Source organism: Macaca nemestrina, chromosome 7, assembly GCF_043159975.1.
Source record: "Macaca nemestrina isolate mMacNem1 chromosome 7, mMacNem.hap1, whole genome shotgun sequence".
Taxonomy (NCBI): Eukaryota; Metazoa; Chordata; class Mammalia; order Primates; family Cercopithecidae; genus Macaca; species Macaca nemestrina.
Genome location: NC_092131.1, coordinates 132,508,678 through 132,529,345, shown reverse-complemented (window position 1 = coordinate 132,529,345; position 20,668 = coordinate 132,508,678). Strand labels below are relative to the sequence as shown.

Below are 20,668 nucleotides of genomic sequence, written 5' to 3'. Positions count from 1 at the left end.
GGGGAGGTGAAGGAGTATGCGACCTGGCAGGACGGAGGAAGCAGAACCTGGGACCAATAGAAACAGGCTCTGGCTGGAGACTTCTGATCGGAGGTTTTGATAGTGAGCCTGAGAAAGGTTGTTTATCATTAGTTAGACCTGGGAATATTATGATAAAGACGTTAATGTTCTGTAATTAAGGCTACCAGCTTGGGGCTAAATTAAATATTTACATAGCCCTCGATTATCTTCTCCCTCTCTTTTGCAACTCCCTCCCCATGCTAAAATATTTAGCAGGGATTTCAGGAGTGTTCTCAAATCCAGCTATGGTTCAGAAAGTTACTTAATAGCCAGGAAGTTTGCGAACACTGCTTTTAGTAGATTCCCAGTGGTTGCTGCTCTCGTTGGAGCCCGGGAAATCCACACGGCTCATCAGATGGGGGTGTTAGATAGAAGCTTTTAGGCTTGGATTTTTACAACAGAACCAAAATAAACTGTGTAGGGTAGGCATGAGACAAGCTGGACCCAAAGGGATTCTCTAATACAAGTGTCAGAAACTGCCTCCAAAATAGCTGCACAAAAATGTTTAAAGAGGGAGAAACCCCAGCTGGGCAGGTGGCAACAAATGCAAAGTCAGCCTTTAATTCACGAAGTGACAAGCAAGTCACTTACCCTTTTACGATCTTACTGTTCCTAGAATAGCCAATAGATGTCTGTGGTCCCTTCTGGTTTAATTTATGAAATGGACTAGAAGTACTCTATATTTCCCAAAAGAACAGTGGACAAAATGCCTGCTCCTCACATCATCTGAATATTCACCATTTTTGCCTCAAGGGCACGATCCTGTAAGAGCCTCCAGACTGGCTGGTTGAAGTGAATAGGAGTCCTGTTTGGAATATTAGCTATAGGATATATGTGGTGGTGAATTCAGAGCATATATGTTCCAGGAAGAATTGTATCTATATTTAATTTTTGAAAATCTAAATGTACTCTCTGATTACTAAGAGAAGCGGTACTAAGAACTGGGTGAAACCTAGAGGGTAATTCACGCCCAGGCTTGTCATGGCTGGGGGCCAGTGGGCCTCAGGGCGGGAGACAGCAACTGAGAACAAAAACTTTGGACCAGTCCTGATTTGAGATCCAGCTGTGTGATCTTGTAGACATCATAGCCTCAACTTTCCAATCTATAAAATGGGATGGTGATAGACATGGAGTTTGGTGAGTACCACACGAGATACTGATCCTACAAAGCTCTTGGCACCTAGCTTGTGGTAAGAGCTTGGTAAACACTGGCGGTTATTCTCACTTTAAATCCTCTTATCAAAGTGAAGCCTTCCCCTCCCATGGAATGTTTTGTGTAAATCTGACTTCCACACCCTGAGCAGACTGCGTATGTCATAGGGTCCTTCAGCCTGCCCTGAGCTGCCCCGCAGCCAGCAAGGCCAGCCCAGGCCCCAGGAGAGCAGCCAGGGAGAACTTCCTACTCTTGTGAGTTGGAAGGGAACAGAGAACACAGGGAGGCTTCCTCCAGCCTTTCCTGAGAACACAACTTCAAAACGTCCACACCCAGACGTTAAGAAAGCCCCAGGCCCAGCGCCAGCCCCCTCCCCACTGGGGTCAGCACCCTGTCTCAGCCCTAGAAGAGTCCACAGCCCTCCAGCCTGCTGCAGAGGAGGCTCAGGATAGCGACTGGTCACTTATCCCCTCCCCCATCTCAGGGGGAAGACCCAGAAACAGAGGGGAAAAGGCCTTTGCCCTTGGCTGAGACTACCTGGGTTCAGCTCTCAGCCCTGCCTTACACAAGTTGTGGCCCCTCGGCCCGCTTCTTACTCTTTCAAAGTATCCCCATCTGACCCTACAGATTTTTTTTTTTTTTTTTTTTTTTGAGACAGAGTTTCACTCTGTCACCCAGGCTGGAGAGCAATGGCATGATCTGGGCTCACTGCGACCTCCGCCTCCCTGGTTCAAACGATTCTCCTATCTCAGCCTCCGAGTAGCTGGGATTGCAGGCGCATGCCACCACATCCAGCTAATTTTGGTATTTTTAGTAGAGACAGGGTTTCACCATGTTGGCCAGGCTGTTTCAAACTCCTGACCTCAGGTGATCCACCCACCTTGGCCTCCCAAAGTGCTGGGATTACAGGCATGAGCCCCTGCACCAGCCCAGATATTCTTAATATGGAGTAAAATAACGCCCAGAGAAAGTGAGGCTCGGAGCCTGAGTTTCCTGTAAGCTCTCCGTGACTGTCTGCCCCTTCCTGCCTTGCACAAAGGAGACTGCACTGAGCTAGGAAGGCTGGTGGTCCTGTGGGTGGCTGTGTGGGAAAAGGGTCGGCTACAAGTGGTGAGCTCAGGGCCTTCCCCCGCTTGTAACAAAATAGCTGTCACCGGCCGGGCATGGTGGCTCACGTCTGTAATCCCAGCCCTTTGGGAGGCCAAGGCGGGAGGATCACTTGCGGGCAGGAGTTCAAGACCAGCCTGGCCAACATGGTGAAACCCTGTCTCTACTGAAAATACAAAAAAAAATCAACCAGGCCTCGAGGTGAGCACCTGTAGTCTCAGCCACTTGGGAGGCTGAGGCACGAGAATCGCTTGAACCCAGGAGTCAGAGGTTGCAGTGAGCCAGGAGATCATGCCACTGCATTCCGGCCTGGGTAACAGAGCGAGACTCTGACTCAAAAATAAATAAATACATAAAATAAAATAGCTGTCACCCTGGCTGCGACGTAGCCTTCTTTCAAATGCAAACACTGCAGAAAGACAGCCATGTGAGGACCCGTGCTCATTTACACCTGTGCTGGAATAGGTGCATTCCAGAGGCTTCCCTGGTGCTCATTTACACCTGTGCTGGAATAGGTGCATTCCAGAGGCTTCCCTGGATATACAACCAATTATTATCATTGTTATTTATTCATATAAAATATTTATTGCGCAAATAATATTATAACACCACCACAAAAAAAAAAAAGAAAAGAAAAGAAAAGAAATTACTCACAATCCCCCAAACCTAGTAAATGGGCATTTGGTTTTCTTTTTATTTTTGCAATTCCCCTCCATCTCTCATTCATACACACACAATTTTCTCATAGCTGGGCTCCGGCCCAGTGCAATTTGCACCGAACACCATATCATCAGCATTTCTCCACGTTGCCACAGTTTTCCCAATTAGCTTTTAACATGAGCCTGCTGTTGCTCACCAGCGCTCTGGAGTCGCGCATTTAGGTTGCTGCTTTGTTCAAAGGGCTTTTTCATCTTCTGAGGATTCTTTCCACGGACTGCCTTCTCAGGTGTGTGACTGCTGGATGAAAGTGATGAGTATTTTTGTGACTCTTGAAAGAGACTGCCTAGTAGAGGTTTTGCGTGGGGCTTGCAGACTGCTGGTACCTCAGGGTTGAGAGGGAGCTGGGATCAGGGAAGGAGTCTCTGTGCTTGCCGGGGCGGTGGAAGTTTTGCTTGGAACAATCCTTAAAGGACTTTAGCCCTAAAGGAGAGGCAGTGGCTTCAGGCTGAGAGCAGATCCCAGAAGCTGGCCAGAAGGTGCTGCCTCCTTCCTGTTCCTCCCTGAGTGGTGACAGCCTCAGCATCTGCAGCATCCACTCATTAAGAGAAAGGGCGTAGACAACAAGGAGAAACCTAGGGAAGCAGCAAGCACTGTGTAACTGATGGCCCATGATTCAGACAGTAAGTGCAATTGCGATTGCTGCTGGGAAGAATTTGCTGGAGTGGCAGTAGAAGGCTCTATGTGTCCACACATACACATTTATATGTCTTTGCTGTGTGCTGGGCCCGACCCAGAGCACTGTAGGAGCGAGGTGGTAAGGAAGCAGCCGTGGCCTCACCTCTCAAGGTGCCCCAAGAATCAAGCAGGCCGAGGTAGTTGGACTACCTGGGGGTCTCCCCGCTGGCTGCACATCAGAATCCCCCGGGAGCTTTAAAACAGACATGGGCCTCACCTCTAGATATTCGAATTAAATAGTGTCAGATGCTAACTTGTTGCCAGGATTGAGGACCAATGGGCCAGATGTTATGTTTTCTTATTAGGGCAATTAGGGATGCAGGAACAGAGACTCTCTTAAGCTAACAAGATAAAACAGAAATTACTGTGGGTGACCAGGATGCATGCGGGGGAGGGTGGGCTAACTCCCCTTCATAGAGGCCTCTATAATCACCCTCCTCCAAGCCACCCCAATTAAACCCTCCACCTAAATGAAACAGCCTGCTTCTATGCCATTGTTGCTTCAAGCCCAGCTCCCCAGGTCCCCCTTTGCAAGCAGGGGGCTGCCCAAGAGCCACCGCGGGCCCTCGGCTGCTGTAAAGATATTGCCTGGGCCTGGGAAGCTGGCACCGAGACAGAGGCAACCTGGATGCTACAAGCCTGCTGGTCCCCTCACTGCATCTATGCTTCTCTGCAAGCAGCTTTCCTCCCTGGGTCAGATGGCCCTGAAGGCCTTGCTGAGTGTTCTGGTCCTTGATGGCTACTGGCCCTCAGGAGCCCACCTGGCACAGGGCACGCCTGGGGCTTCCTTCAAGTACCGGACATGACAGACCCTTGTGATCTGTCTCCCTGGCCAAGGCAAGTCACCCTCCTCCTGTCTCAGCATCTTCACCCTGACACACACTCTCCAAGGGCCAGCTTCCCATGCTCCACCTCCCTCAATCCTGCTCTCAAGACAGGGTCACACCTGGGGATCCATGCCAGTCGCAGTGTCCCCTGCCCCAAGGGGTTCTGCCTGGAAGTCTGTGCTTTCCACATGGAATTCAAAGCTTTGTGGCTCCTGGCAAAGGGGTTCTCAGGACCTGGGCATCAGAAGAAGGGCTGGGGGCACAGGTGGGGTGAGCAGGGAGAACAGGCATTTTCTCTGAGCCTATTCACCAGAAAGGGTGTCTTTCCATAGGGACCCCATGATGGGAAGATGTTAGAGGAAGGGGCATCAAGGGTCCTTTTGAAAGGCATAACCAGGCTGGGCATGGTGGCTCATGCCTGTAATCCCAGCACATGGGAGGCTGAGGCGGGTGGATCACATGAGGTCAGAAGTTTGAGACCAGCCTGACCAACATGGTGATATCTCATCTCTACTAAAAATACAAAAATCAGCCAGGCGTGGTGGTACCTGAGTCCCAGTTACTCAGGAGGCTGAGGCAGGAGAACTGCTTGAACCTGGGAGGCGGAGGTTGCAGTGAACCAAGATAGTGCCATTGCACTCCAGGCTGGGTGACAGGAAAAAAAAAAAAAAAAAAAAAAAGCCATGGCCAGACTGTGAGGTGGTAGGAAAGGGAGTTAGAGGGAGGTAAGTCCCCCAACTCAATGCCCCCAGCAAGGACCCTATATGGCTTTAGCCTCCTTTCTCCTCCATAACATGACCAGATAGAAGATGCTATAGGAGACTCTGTCTGACACGGTGAGAAGTTGAGGGAAGGACAAAAGGAGGAAACTGACCTTGCTGGACCCCTTTGTGCTGCCACTGGGGGAAAGACACAGATGTGGATTGAACAGTATCCCCAAAATGTATGTCCACATCCTAACTTCCTCTACCCATGACTGTGATCTTATTTGGAAAAAGGGTCTTTGCAGATGCACTTAAGCTAAGGATCTTGAGATGAGCTCATCCTGACTCCAGTGACTGCTGTCCTACAGAGACGAGGGGACACAGACACTCAGAGACGGCATGTGAAGACAGGCAAGATTGTGTGATGCTGCCACAAGCCCAGGGATGCTGGGAACCAGGAGCTGGAAGAGACAAGGAAGGATTCTCCCTCTCAGGGTTATTGTGATGACCACAGAATGCATTTGGAAGTGGCTTTGTAAACTGCAGGGTGATAAGCAAATTCAGTATTTGGAGTTGTGTTTTATTTTCCAAAGGCCTCAGTAAACGTTTGTGGAACTGACCGGTGTTGGTTTGGGCACTGTGTCTCTTCACAGATGTGGGCAGAGGGACCATAAACGCAGGGGGCAGGGATGGGCAGCAGTCAGAGGGAGCCATGGAAGCTTCAGAGGGAGCACAACTCTGCTAATGCCCCGACTTGGGACTTCTAGCCTCCAGGACCGTGGGAGAGTAAACAGGTGTTGTTTTAAGGTGCTGTGCATGATAATTTGTCAGAGCAGCACTGGGAAACCACTGGCAACATGGACCCCTTATCTGGATGCAGTGGCAGAAAAGAAAGCTCAGCATAAAGTTCCCATAAAGCATGTCCTCGCCCTTAGTGCCCATTTCCTCCTCTGTCAAATGAGGCAAATACTTCCAGCCCTGATGAGATAATGGCCTTATCAGCAGGGCAACTCTGATGGTGTGGGTGAGGCTGTTCTAGGTTTCGCGCGGCCGGGCAGGTGCCAGCACTTCTCCCAGCCTCCGTTTTCTCCTCTGCCAAGTGGGACAGTAAGCCCTGCCCTGGTGACTCCATTGCCGAGGAGATGGGAGGAGGGAGCGGACTTATGGATTGGGGTAGGGTTGGGTGCCAGGGGGCTGAGAACACATGTGAGGGACCTGAGTCTTACCATAGTAGCTGAGGGCGATGGTTTCCGTAGTACCGTTTCGGCTATCCAACAAGGCCTTGTAAACAAATACGACATCTGGGCCCACCTGGGAGGAGCTGGTGAGCGCCTGAGGAGTAGACGGCCAGTGGGGATGGGTGAAGAACACATAGAAAAGTGATGTCTGATATGGCGCCCCTTGAACACACAGGCAAAGGGAGAGACGAGGCATTTTGAGTCACATGGATTGGGGTAGGACTGTTTCCCCCGCAAAAGGCTTTTTGAGTTATGTTGTAAAGATGTCAGAGGGAGACTGACGTTTAAGACTGGAGCTCTCCTTCCTTCACACCCTCACCAGGACTCCCTCTGGCTGCCCCCAATCCCTGCCCCCTCTGTTTTTGGTCCCTCCGCCCATTGCCATGAGGAGACAGTGCTCAATCCAATGTCAGTCAGTTCCACGAACGTTTACTGAGGCCTTTGGAAAATAAAACACAACTCCAAATATTAAATTTACTCAGCACTCTGCAGTTTACAGAGCACTTCCAAATGCATTCTGTGGTCACCACAATAACCCTGAAAGGAAAAAAAAGATGATTATCTCCCACTCCACGGAAAAAGAAACTGAGGGCCAGAGAAGAGAGACAACTTGCTCAAGGCCATTTGATTAGGTTGCCTGACTCCTGGAGCTGCTCTTCCCTGTCTCCTTGCTGCCTTGCTGTCATGTCACCTGCTGTCTCACTGGGTCATTTGGGCGTGTGCCTCTCCCACGCCTGTATCTTCCCAACTGGTGTCAGCTCGAAACCCTCTGTGGTCTGCAGAGCTCCGCCTGGCTTTCCAGGTCTGGGCAGCTCCCTCTTTCCAGATCCTGCCTGTGATTCCAGCTCCTTTCCCTTGCTGTACAAGGTTCCCACCTCTGCACTTTGCCTCCCTCCTTCTTCTTGCCCACGGGTACGTATCCCAGTCCTTCCCAGACTTCAGGTCTCCCTCGGCTGCACAGGAGGTCCAAATCCAGCATAGATTCCTGAAGTCCTGGGTCCAAGTTCCAGCTCTGCTACTAACTTCCTGTGACTGTGTGACCTTGGGCAGGTCACTTTCTCTCTCTGGGCCTCCGTTTCATCACTATGAAATAGGAGTGTTGGCCGGGCGCGGTGGCTCAAGCCTGTAATCCCAGCACTTTGGGAGGCCGAGTCAGGCGGATCACGAGGTCAGGAGATCGAGACCATCCTGGCTAACATGGTGAAACCCCGTCTCTACTAAAAAAAAATACAAAAAATCTAGCCGGGCGAGGTGGCAGGCACCTGTAGTCCCAGCTACTCGGGAGGCTGAGGCAGGAGAATGGCGTAAACCCGGGAGGCGGAGCTTGCAGTGAGCTGAGATCCGGCCACTGCACTCCAGCCTGGGCTACGGAGCGAGACTCCGTCTCCAAAAAAAAAAAAAAAAAAAAAAAGAAATAGGAGTGTTGAACACAATGCTCTCTAAATGCATCTCCATGTGGTCTAAGTACCCCCTCCCCTCCCCCTCCCTGCCCTTCCCCCTCCTCTGATCATCCTGTGTGCTTACCATCCACAATTCCCTTTCCTGGCTCCACATTGTTCTCCAAAGGGTTCAGGTTCAATCATTCAGTCAGACTTTAAGCTCCCTAAGAGCAGAGGAGAGTGTTTTTGGCCAAGACGTGCAGATCGATTCGCTGGTAATCCACTGACCACCTCCATTTAGGTTGGGAGCCTCTGTGCCTTCCCTCTTTAGTTTCTTCAAGGTGCACACACAGATGCCTACAGGAGTCCAGGTGGGGCACCAGGCATCTCTGCTCACCTTGGCTGCTCTGCTGGTGGTGGGGTGCCTGCCTGTGCTGTGCATGCTGCAGCTTCGGCAGGGTGGGCAGTCAGGCCAGTGCCAGCCTTTGCCCCCAGAGAACTCTTCACACCCTATTCTTACCCCAAACCCATCACTGGCCCAGGCATCAAAAGGTGGCATCAAAAGTACATATCCCTGTGCTATTCCCCTTCAAAAAGCTTCATTTCTAATATCTCATTGAGTCCCCCGACTAGCCTTGGAAAGGCAAAACAGGTATTATTAATCTCCATTTTGTAGATGCTGAGGGACTTGTCCAAGGCTGCTCTGAATTCAGCACAGAGCTGGGACTGGGCTGCACTCTCCTGGTGTCCAGTCATTCTTGTCAAACTCTGGTCTGCGGAAAATACATGCCTGCCTCTGTGTAGGCCCCAGTCTCTTTCCCTTTAAGAACTCAGGTCTGAGAGGACAAGCGCATGCGCGCACGCACACACACCCTTACAAGATGCACAACCACCAAAAAGCCTAATAAAGCAGGGTGCCCAAGACCACGGTTCAGGATCCATAAAAACGGCCGGAGATAACTGACTGCAACCTATTCACTGCAAACGGGGCAACTTAGGCCCACAAAGGGCCAGAGACTTGACGCAAGTCACAGAGTAGACTAGAGCCCAGGTCTCCGGACTCCCAGTCCTGTGCTCTCTCCACTGTCTGCGCCCTCGGCAAACAAGGCAAGGCAGGGAGGAGCAGGAGCTCAGAGAGCCTGGGGCTGAAGGGTGGGAGGAAGGAGCCTGGTGGGGGACCAGTCTGCAGAGGTGGATGTTCCAGCCTTTCTCTAGCAGGGCCCGGGTGGGGGTACCAGGCAGCTGCAACCTGTTCCTTCAGCACCTGGGAGGACACAGAGTCTGGTTCCACGAAGCCAAATGTTTCTTCTTTGTCCTCTGTGTCCATTCATCTCTTATCGCTGTGTCCACTGAGTGGCAGAGGTCCAGGCCCAGCACCTTCCAGTCTAGGAGCCTGTGACCTGGGACAGGATCCTTGGAGAAAAAGTGAGGGCTGGCAAAGGGTCCACCCCCCTGAGCACTCCAAGAGACAGTGGTGGAACGCATTTCAAGGATTCAGAGCGGCCAGAAGCCTCTCCCACCGGCCAAGGGGACACTGCCGTGGGGCTGCGGATAGCCAGTTGTTTATTCCTCCTTCCCTGTGCTCCACCCCATGCACTTTTCCGAGGGGCAAGCTCCGCAATTCTCCCATCAGGGAGGCTCTCCAGGGTCCCTGTCGGCCTTCGGCTCCTGGGGTGGAGGTGGGCCTGGGGTACATGAGCCCTAGGAGAATGGGGTGTGAGAGACTCCCCTGGGCTCCTGGCTTGGGTTGCACCTCAAACTGTGGAGTGCGGTGGCGAGTCTTTGGAGGTCACAGAGCCCAGGGTCGGTGACACGTGATGAGGCGCAGGCCTGGCTCAGGGAGTGGTGCCCACGGCCCTCGGCTCCTCCCCCGGGCCCGCCCCGCCCCGTGCGGGAGGGGACGGGCGGGGACCGGCATGGGTAGGCGCGGCGACCCGCAGGGCCAGGTGCAGGGCCCGAGAGTCCGGGGTCGCCGCAGCCCGCGAGAAGTGACCGGTCTCCGGCCTGCTTGTGCTGTCCCCGCGCCCTGTCCACTGGACTCCCGAGACCCTCGGAACCCAGGTAATCGGGGGCGGGACTCCCCGCCGCGCGCCGCCTCCTCACCTCCTGGTCCACGCGCACCCGCCCTCCGCGGCCGCCCCAGCCGCCCTGCGCCCGTGGAGCCCGGGTGGCCACTCCAAGGGCGGGTCTGGGAAAGTTTGTGCCGGGGCGGCGCTGATCTGGCGGCCGAGCGGCGCGGCCACTTTCACCGCACGCGGGGCCGGTGTGAAGGTGGGGCGGCCGCCGCCGTGCAGAAGGCTCTCTGCTGCAATCGAGGCCGGTGAGGGGGACTGTTGCCTTCTAGCACCTTTTCTCTCAGTCTCCAGGGCGTTTGCGCCGCTTACCCTTCCTCCACCGCCCCCCTCCTGCCACCCCCACTTCAATAAAACCCTTGGATTGAGGCTGCACAGTTGGCGATTTCTTTACACCTGTGCTTCCCGCCTCCTGAGCCCAGATGCGAGCCTGGGCTTAGCAGGACCGTGTGGGTGAGGGGCGGCCCTCTGCCTGCGGGGGCCCCTGTTGAAGTGGGTGCCCAGCTACAGGGAGTTCCCCGTGCTCTGTCATTGGCCTACCCCCTGGCCACAGCCCCCAGCTGGACATCTCTTGGCTCCCCTGGCACTTCCCAAGTCCCAGTCGGATAAGCCCAGGAGAGGGGGTGGACCCCAGCACCAGTGGAGCAAGAATTCAGGAACCCGGTAACTCTCATCCGTGAACAGAACCGGCTTCCTCCCGCTTAGGTTGGGAGGAGGGCTCAGCTTAGTGGGAGTTGGGGGTGACAACTGCCCCTTCCCACGCAGAGCCATAGAAAAGAGATGGGGAGAGGTCAGGGGATCTGAGAAGAACTAGCAGCCAACAGGGACATATCCCTGATTTCATTTGAACCTAACAAACCAATGGCAAGTAGATATTAGCACAGGGGCAGATGAGAAGACAAGGAGGCCCAACGAGACTCAGCCATTTGCTGGAGAAACTGGTGGACTTTTCTCCACCACTGAGTGGCGGATTTCCCACCACATCCTTCCAGAGCGGGATGGTTGCTTCTGCATTCTTGCAGTGCCCTTGACTCAGCAGAGGTTGGTTTCTTTCCCCCTACTCCCCACCCCGCTAGGTTCTTCCTGTGAAAGAGGTTCAGGGGAGAGGGCACCTCCGAGCAGGCACAAACTCCAGTCAGGAAAGTCCTCCAAGAGCCAGCCAGAGCCTTGCTAAGCTCCCAGAACTCCAGGAGGGCAGGGACCTGCTTTGTTCCCTGCCATAGCCATAGTACCTGGCACACAGGAAGGTACTCTGTGAGAATGGAATGATTAGTCTGCAACAGCAAAGCTTCTTTTCCAACTGCCTTACCTCTGCCCTTGGCAAGCAGAAAGGGCACTCTGAAAAGTTGGATCAGAAAGGTGTCCAGCCCCACCACTGAGATCCCTTGGCACCCTTACCCACGTGGGGCAATATTTTTCCTTTACACCAAGAGAATATCCTTAATCTTATGTGCTTTTCTTTGTTTTTGGTTTTTTTTTTCTTTTTTGAGACTGAGTCTCTCTATCACCCAGGTTGGAGTGCAAGGGTGAGATCTTGGCTCATTGCCACCTCCGCCTCCCAGGTTCAAGCAATTCTCTACCACGCCTGGCTAATTTTTGTATTTTTAGTAGAGGCAGGGTTTCACCATGTTGGCCAGGTTGGTCTCGAACTCCTGACCTCAGATGATCCACCCAAGTTGGCCTCCCAAAGTGTTGGGATTACAGGTGTAAGCCACCTCGTCCCGCCCCCATGTGCTTTTCCAGACAGACAGGGGCCTTTTGCTTTACCCTGGTCCTGCCAAGGAGAGGCCAGGGCTGGTGGGTTCCATGCCCAGCTTGGCCCTACCCTAGATTGGAGGCAGAGCAACTTTGTCCCTTTATGTAGAATTCTTACGCATCCCTCCAGGGGTAAGAATTGGAATGGAATTATTTGGAAACATTAATCTTCATTGTCTCCTCTCTCTCCTCACCACTCCATGGGGCAGCTACTATTGGGGGAAGAGAAGGTGCTTTTCTGGGTCTCAATTTCCTCATCTGTAAAATGAGAACAACAGGCTTTGCGTGGTTTTAGGACATAGTAAGTGGTTCCAAAGGACTCTGTGGGCTGCAAAGCAAACTGTAAGTGCGGATTGCTATTTTCTCATGTGTGTTAGCCCGGCCTCCCCGGTTGGCGGTAAGTCCTTTCTCAGCATCTTGGTATCCCTTACTCATCCTGAATACACAGAAGGTTTGCGAGACATATTTTCAAAAATAATCCCTACAGGAAGAGAAAAATTGTGAATTCATAAGAAATGGGGGGAGTTTTTTTTTTGTGTGTGTGTGTGTGTTTTTTTTTAGCCCAGTGTTAGGAGCCAAGAATGGTGGCAGGAAACTGGGCAGGGCCATGCATGAGTACAGGGACAGCTCTCAGGGGTGGTGAGGATGCTAGGTTTGTGCGCAGGCTTGAGCCTCAGTCAGTTTCTCAGCGACTTCCTCCAGGAAACGGAACTGACCAACTCTGGGTTGGTCAGATATATATATTCAAGACAGGGTCTGTCGCCCAGGCTGGAATGCGGTAGCATGATCTCTGCTCACTGCAACCTCCACCTCCTGGGCTCGAGCTATCCTCCTCACCTCAGCCTCCTTAGTAGCTGGGACTATAAGCATGTACCCTCATGCCCAGCTAATTTTTGTATTTTTTGTAGAGGTGGGGTCTCACTATGTTGCCCAGGTTGTTCTCGAACTCCTGAGTGCAAGTGATCTGTCTGCCTCTACCTCCCAAAGTGCTGGGATTACAGGTGTGATCCACCATGCCCAGCCAGAACTTTCAAATTCCTCTCCCTCCCTCCCCATGTAAGGGGAGGGGAGACCCTACCATGCAGAGGAGGATCAGTAGGAGGGAAGGAAGGGTCTGAGAGCCCCTGTAGTTGGAGGTGGCCAGTGTCTTGTTCATCGAAGGCCACGGTAGAGTGAGGGATGTGGAAGAGTCCCTGGCAGTGCCCTGAGGATGCCGCCCACCTTGCTTTGAAGAAATCCTCCCCTCAGTCAGGACTTTTGGGGCCCTGCCAGGAACCCTTTGTGACTCCTGGACTCCTCAGCAGATCCAGGTGCTTGCCTTTGAGGACAGGCCAGCATACCCGGAGTTGGTCAGTTCTGTTTCCTGGAGGAAGCCGCTGAGAGACTGACTGGGGCTCTAGCCTACCATCCCCACCACCCCGAGCGCTGTCCCTGTACTCACGCATGGCCCTGCCCAGTTTCCTGCCACCATTCTTGACTCCTAACAAGGATCCAGCAGAGTAAGAGCTTTAGACTCAGAGTCTCTAAGCTAGACTAAGCCTTAGCAGCCATGTCCCCCCGCTCCTTCTCTGCTTCATTTTCCATGGCTCATATTCCCTTCTGACAGCCTATAGATTTCACTCCTTAATCTTGTTTGCCATCTGTCTTCCCTGTTAGAATATCAGCTCTGTGAGGGCAAGGCCTTTTGTCTCTCTCGTTCCATGGTCTCTCCCCAGAGATCAGAGTGTAGTAAGTGCTCAGTTAACATGTGCTGAGTAGATGAACACATCCAATGCACCATTTCTCAGTGCACACAGATGGGGAGACTGAGACCCAGAGGTGAGGAGTGACTCTTGGAGCCAGAGCTGGAGCTTTTCCTAATTAGACTCAAGTTAATTCAAAGTTGGGTCTCTGTCCCCTACTTTGAATTACCTCGGTTGCTAGGGGTGCTTAAGAGGCCCCTGGCAAGAACCTTCAGGCCAGCTGCCTCCAGAGTTACCCAAAGGGGCAGCTCCCAGATTGAAAGGACAGCTGCCACATGAGGCGATTGGAGAGTTCCGGGAAGGAGTCATCCCCATCAGACCTCCATCCTCAAAGGAAACCTCCCAGGGCTGCTCTCCCAAGGCAGCCAGTTCCTCTGCTAGTGAGTTCTCTTTTGGTGAAAATAGTGTCCTCTGCAGGCAGCCTTTTAAAATTCCCCAGAGCAATTAAATAAATAAATAAATAAATAAAATAAAGAAGCACATCCAATAAATAAATAAATTCTCCAGTGCACGGGAGAACTAAGGAAGTCCAAAGCCAGGCTCCTGGCAGCTGTGGGAGAAGGGGTGGCATTCCCATGGACTTGGGCTAGGGATAACCGACCAGTCTGAGAAGTGCAGTCAGAGGCCCAGGGAAGCCTTGGGATTCTGAGGCCTCACTTGGGAATCTGGCAAGACAGCCTAGAGGCCACAGCGCTCAGCGCACCCCACAGAGGAGCAGATCTTGTGCGGGCCTCTACATTCCCTCCATGGGGAGCTTTGGCTTTTCCCCCCAAGCCCAGCTATTAACCCCAAACATCTTTTTCTGTCGTCATTGTGGTCTGCCAAATTCAGGGTTGGAATGCACCTGAACCTTGGAACTGGGGGAAGGACACCAGAAATTAGGCCTTGAAGGATATGTAGGAGTTTTCCAACTTGTTGGAAAAATTAGGGAGGAAGGGGACAGGCAGGTGAGGGAGCTGTGATAATGCTTTACCTGAAGAAACGAATCTGTCATGGGGTCTTCTTCTGTAACTGAGGCCATTGTAGGCCCTCCCCTACCCCACCATCCTTGTCCGCACCACCCTCTATGGGCTTCCTGCTCCTGAAGAGGGTGAGGCCCTGACCTAAGACAGAGCTTCAGGCACTGCTGCCCTGGCCTTCTCTTTATTACCGCTGTTACTACAAGTTTACTGACTTTCAGCCACAGTGGATGGAAAAGTACGCCTGTTGCAACATGACGTGAGTCAGTTGTTCATAAATAATGGGATTGTACCGTCAGCTCTGATGCCCTGGTGTCTGGCCCACGGTTGGAGACATGGTGTTGGCTCTTTGGAGAAAAGGGTAAGGGTGACTCTAGACGTCAGTTTGAAATTACGCAGGATGGCAGTGAGGATCCAGCAGGTGCGGGAGATACAATCATTTTTGGCATCTAGGAAAAAAGATAGTGCCCCCAAAGCAGTGATCCAAGGTTTAATTCTTACCCATGCCCTGTTCTCCAATCCTGGTTTTGCCTTACACAGTCATCCTCTCTTCTGACCTTGACCTCAGCCAGGACCACCCCCAGCATGCTATGGACTTAAAGGGTGAGTTTTGCCCAAGCCTCAGATAGGGTCATTCTGCCTGGACACACCACAGTCCCTTAATACAGTCCTCCTCTGATTATTTGGGAACCCTGTGACCAAGATGGTCAGGCTCATCTTGGTGGGATTCATTTGGAGCCTGCCAGAGACACAGAGCCCAACTATGATAGCTTCTAGACCCCAGAGTCCCAAATTCAGCCACTCCACTAGCTTGCCACTTGTCTTGGAGTTGGTCACTGTAATCCTGGGAGCTGAAGGCTAGTGTTGGCTGGTAGAGAGCCCTGGATTCTAATTCTGACATTATCTAATGCATAGTGTGACTTTGATCCTGTCACTTCCTCTGCCTCAATTTCCTCTTCTGTACAGCTTGGATTCATCATGGTGTCTCACCCTCAGCACTGTTGACTTTTGGGACTGGATAATTCTTTGAGGGGTGGGGGGTGCAGAGGCGGGATGTGCTGTGCATTGTGGGAGGTTAGCAGTAGTCCTGGCTTCTACCCATCAGACACTGCACCATCACCTCCCCTTCCTTTCCTGGCAACCAAAACTGTCTCCAGACATTGCCCCATCTCTGGTTGAGACCCCTGGGTTCAATGATCTATGAAGTTTCATGAATGTGGACTGTGTGTGAGTGAAGAGTCAACAGGTGGGGCGTGCAAGGACTTATGGGTGGAGGGGCCCCCTGGGCCTCATGCTGAGTGCCAAGGCCAATTCTCTTCGCCTTCCAGGCCTTGGGTTACATAAGTTGGGGTGGGGAGGTGAGGCTCAGCATGAGGGGGAGAGAGGCCTGTGGTCCGGGCCCGCACACTAAGGTCAGTGACCCTCCAGTGCAGGGCAGCGTGGTGACTAATCATCTATCCATGCCCTAGGACTCAGCATTCCCCCTACTTTCCCCTCTCACGCTGCCTGGGAGGGCCACAGGAAGTGAATCAGCCCACCCACCAAGCAGAGGAGGGAGAGAGGGTGGAGTGTGGTGTTGTTAGATGCAAGGGTACGCCTGCGCCGGCCTACGCTGGGTTTTATTTTGTTTATTCCTCCCAAGTTAGCTGTTTATTAACTTTGTCCGTGGAAACTCCCTTCTGACCTTGTTGCTCAATGGAAGGGCAGACAATCTTTGGCAGGGGGAAGGGTTTGTTGATGAATATTAGAAGTAAATCACCGTTCTGAGAATAACAGGCTGTGAGGTTTGGGATAGTACTAACCCAGAACTATTGGTTTGGGGGATTCATTCCTTCACTGAAGAAACTCTGCTCTGGACTGTGGGCTAGACGTGGGGCAGGAGAAGGGAATGAGACATAGTGCCTGCCTGCAGAACCCCTCAGTCTCGGAGGGCAGACATGGCTGTCGGGCTGTGTCTACCGGGTACTGGGAATGTTCATGGAATGCATGGAGCGGGGTGTGGGCAGCTCCACCCGGCTGTGTTTCGGGGAATTGGGGGTGGGTGGCTGGGGCAGCACGTGTGTTTGGGGAGGTGGCGGGAATGTCCAGGCAGCTTCCCGAGAGGAAGAGGTGGATTTTTTGTTGCATTATTTTGTTATTACCTTTTGTTATTGTGGTAAAACATACAAAACATAAAATTTACCATTTAACCCTTTTTATTTTTTTTTGATATGGTCTCGATCTGTCGCCCAGGCTGGAGTGCAATGGCACCATCTCAGCTCACCACCACCTCTGCCTCCTGGGTTCAAGCAATTCTCCTGCCTCAACCTCCTGAGTAGCTGGGATTACAGGCGCCCACCACCACGCCCAGTTAATTTTTGTATTTTTAGTAGACAGGGTTTCCCCATGTTGGCCAGGATGGTCTCGATCTATGGACCTCGTGATCCACCCACCTCGGCCTCCCAAAGTACCGGGATTACAGGTGTGAGCCACCGCACCCCGCCCATTTAACCATTTTTTAAGTCTGCAATTCATTGTCATTAAGTATGTTCACATTGTTGTGCAACTGTCACCACCATCCATCTCCACCCCTTTTTATCATCTCCCAATTGGAAGTCGGTACCCAATAAACAATAATTTCCCATTTCCCCTCCCCCAGCCCCTGGCAACCACCATTCTCCTTTCTGTCTTTTTATGAACTTGAGTACTCTAGATAACTCCTATAAGTGGAATCATGCTGCACTGGTCTTTTTGTGACTGGCTAATTTCACTTAGCATAGTGTCTTCAAGTTTCATCCATGTTGTGGCATGTGACAGAATTTCCTTCCTTTTTAAGGCTGCATAATATTCCATTATGAATACTCCACATTTCTTTTTTTTTTTTTTTTTTTTTGAGAGATAGTCTCGCTCTGTCACCCAGGCTGGAGTGCAATGGCATGATCCCTGCTCGTTGCACCCTCCACCTCCCGGTATATACAACATTTTGTTTATCATTTGTTACTGACGCTTCAGTTGCTTCACCTTTTGTCTGCTGTGAATAATGTTGCTATGAACATGGAAATGCAAATATATGTTTGCGTCCCTGCTCTCACTTCCTTTGGATGCATGCCCAGAAGTGGAGTTTCTGAGTCATATGGTGGTTCTACGTGTAAGTTTTGAAGGAAGCATCACAGTATTAAGGAAGAAGTGTTTGATTTAGGTTTAAGGATGAGCGTGGGATCTCTGGGCACCTCAGAGGGAAGGGGAGGGGAGAGGAAGAAAGGAAAAAGCCCAGGCTGCATGAAGAAAGTGGCGCTGAGGTGTTCGTGCCTGGGGCTGGAGATGAGGCCATGAGGGTGGGAGGGGCTGGGGAGAGTGTAGAAGGTCTTGCCCCCTTCATCCCCTGCCAGGCTGGGGAACTTGGGCTCTGCCCTGCGGACAGCGAGAAGTGTCGAAGGAGTTTTCATCGGGAAGTGAGACAGGCCAATGGTCATCTTAGAAGGACATAGTTGGGAGGGATGTCCCAGGTGGACTGAGAGGGGAAGAGGCTTCAGACAAGAAGAGCAAATGGGAGAAAGCTGGGGGACCCCGTGGCTGTCGGTGGGGAGGTAGAGGGAGCAAGTCTGAAGGGTGCTGTGCTGCACAAGGGTGCCCAAGATTCTGGTTTGTTGGCTGGGTTGATGGTGGTGCAGGCACCTGAGTAAGCTCACTGGAGGAGCAGCCGGCTTGACAAGATGAGGAGCGGATAAACTTGGGCCTGGTGGTTTTAAGGGGCCCACAGAACCACCTGGAGATGAACTTAGAGACGAGGCATTGACAAGTGTGAAAAAGCACTGCAGAGTTAGTTGCTGAGTACAAGGTGAGAAGCCAGTCAAGGGCCAGGGCAAGGACTGCCGTCAGATGACCTGGAAGGCCCTGCGGAGTTGAAAGCCAGGACACAGGGTGGCCTCCGCTCAGTGTGGCTCAATCCCTGCCCTGGCCATGTCATATCAATCCACACATTCTCAGTGCCAAGCTCGAGGCTGCATACTTGGTTTGGGCACTGTGGGTAGAGACCCAGAGATCAACATGACCCAGTGACTTTAATTCATTTATTCATCCCATAAAGCTCAGAGAATGGAATCTGGCCAATACCTTTGCACAGCTAAAGACTGAACGTCTGCAGGAGAAATGGAGTGTGTTATGGAAATGTATCATGGGGACATGACAGGCTAGAGCAGGATTTCTCACCTTGGCCCTGCTGACATATTGGACCAGACAATTCTTTGTCGTATGGGACTGTCCTGTGCACTGCAGGGTGTTTAGCAGCATCCCTGGCTTCTATGCAACAGATGCCAGTAGCCATACACACCCCCTCCCTGCTTGTGACAACCACAAATATCTCCAAACTTGCCAAACGTCTGCTGAGGAGCAAGACCACCCCCCAGTGAGATCCATTGGTCTAGGGGTCAAAAAAGGTTTCTTTGGGGTAGTTATGTTAATCTGGGTTCCAGAATATAGATAAGAATTAATTAGAGTACAGCAGGGGTAGAAAGTGGAGGAGAGTATTCAAGGCACAGGTTCCAGCAAGTACAAAGGCCCTGAGGTGAGAAAGAGCATGTAGGCAGCAGTGAGGAACCTGGTGTAGCTTCCTCACTGAATGAATGCGAAACGCTTTCATTAGGCAAGCAGTGGTGAAGGTGGGAGAGAAGGGTCAAATTCTAGGGATCTTCAAGAGGGAGCACTCTAGGTTCTGATGACCAAAAGGGTTTGGACATGAGATTACTAGGGAAATCCCCCAGGTGCAGAGAAGGAAACCAACTAGAAGCTGGTGAATTGCATTTGGAGCATGTTGGGTTGGAGATACCTGGGAGACAGCAGGTGGGGTCCTGAGCTCAGAAGAGAAGTCTGGTTGGAGATACACAGTTGGAAGCTAAATGCATACAGGTGATGAGAGAAGCCATGGGGTGGATGGGACAGCCCTGGGAGTGCCTGCAGACTGAGAAGTGGAGCATGGAGAGGACGGCCTGGCAGGAAGCAGCAGGAGCTCCAACATTTAGAGATGGAGTACGAGTTCCGAGAGAGATAGTGGAGGACCGTATGGAGAATGGTGCTGTGGAGGCTCGTGGAAGAGTGCTCCAGGCGCAGGGCCTCGCCCACTGTGAAGCCTGTGGTGCACGGGCAAGTGGATGAGGACTGAGAAGCGGCTGGGGATTTTGGAGTGCTACGAGGAGGAACCAGACTGAGATGATTGAGGAATGGGCAGCAGGTGGGAAGAGAGGCAGCTGGCAGACAGTTTTCCAAAGATGTGTCAGTAGACATGAGGAGAGAGTGAAAAAGCCAGAAAGGGAAGTGGGTTTAGGATCTCACTGGGAAGAGTTTTCATCCCCCAATCTCCCTGGATCTCCCCATTCCCTCCCACCTTGGAGGCAATGTTACCAGTTCCATGCACGTGTTAGGAAAGACATATATAGATTCCTTCCTCTGGATGGTGGCACATGCATGCACTCTGCCCCTGAGTCTTAATTTTTCCACTTAGCTACCTACGTGAGGTTTTTCTGTATCCGTACATAGAAAGCCGCTTCTTGGCCAGGTGCAATAGCTCACGCCTGTAATCCCAGCACTTTGGGAGGCCGAGGCGGCGGATCACCTGAGGTCAGGAGTTTGAGACCAGCCTGGCCAACAAGGTGAAATTCCGTCTCTACAAAAATACAGAAATTAGCCAGACATGATGGTAGGTACCTGTAATCCCAGCTACTGGGAGGCTGAGGTGGGAGAATCACTTGAACTCCCCAGGAGGTGGAGGTTACAGTGAGCTGAGATCACTCCACTGCGCTCCAGCCTGGGTGACAGAGTGAGACTCCATCTAAAAAAATAAAAACAAAAAACAAACAAACAAAAAAGAAAGCTGCTTCTTTCTTGCTTATGGATGTCACATAACTTATTTAACTAATCTGTTTTTTGGACATGGAGGCGGTTTTGAGCCTTTTGCCACCATAAATGATTTCCCACAGGATCTCCTTGTACTTCAGTCATTTGGCAAATGTAGGTGGCTATAGGTAGGATAAAGTTCTAGAAGTGGAACTGGTGATTCAAGGGTATGTGTGTTTATATTTGGAATGATATTGGCAATGTGCTGTCCATAGAGTTTGTAAGAATGTACCCGCCTACCAGCAGTGGATGAGGATACTTACTCATTTACCACACCCTCCAACAGAGAGTGTTACCAAACACACCAATATTTGCCAATCTGGAAGACAAAAGTGATTTCTTGATGTAGTTTAACCTGCATTTTGAATAAAGTTAAATATATTATTACAGATGTAAAAGTCATTTGAGT

General features: G+C 51.7%; 1 protein-coding gene across 2 annotated transcripts in view; it reads left to right on the top strand.

Annotated features, from left to right (window-relative positions):
* The first annotated feature begins 9,795 nt into the window (after positions 1-9,795).
* The window catches only part of LOC105487821 (progestin and adipoQ receptor family member 5), a 102,520-nt gene continuing 91,647 nt past the window's right edge, over positions 9,796-20,668 (top strand). For both annotated transcript variants that reach the window (XM_071101133.1, XM_071101134.1), the window contains exon 1: positions 9,796-9,924. The gene's annotated coding sequence lies outside the window, so the exon portion shown is untranslated. The remainder of the gene's footprint in view (positions 9,925-20,668) is intronic.